This window comes from Aplysia californica, unplaced genomic scaffold (assembly GCF_000002075.1).
Source record: "Aplysia californica isolate F4 #8 unplaced genomic scaffold, AplCal3.0 scaffold00231, whole genome shotgun sequence".
In the NCBI taxonomy this organism is placed as follows: domain Eukaryota; kingdom Metazoa; phylum Mollusca; class Gastropoda; order Aplysiida; family Aplysiidae; genus Aplysia; species Aplysia californica.
The window spans coordinates 334,316-334,743 of record NW_004797501.1 but is presented as its reverse complement, the minus strand read 5'-3'; positions in this window follow the sequence as shown (position 1 = coordinate 334,743).

Below are 428 nucleotides of genomic sequence, written 5' to 3'. Positions count from 1 at the left end.
TTCAAAACTCAACACGCAGCTTTACACAAAGGCAGAAATCACATTGTGCAAGTTACATCGTTTTATGACCTCATTTCCTTGACAGTCGGGGTAAAGACGCAATGAGCGCTCCCTGTCGCAGAGGGATCTTTCACATTGCACAATATGTGTGTGTATGTGTAATGTGTGTGTGTGTGTGTATGTGTGTGTATAAATATGTGTGTATGCCTATGTGTGTGTATGTGTGTGTGCAGATGTGTCTATATGTGATAGCACGTGTGCGTGCAGTTGTGTGTATGCGTGTGAACGTGTGTGTATGTCAGTGCGTTCGTATATATCTGTGTGCGTGTGCACAAGGCATCTATACATACATATTATGCATATGTGTGTGTGTGTGTGTGTTTGTGTGTGTGTCTGTGTGTGTGTGTGTGTGTGTGTGTGTGTGTGTG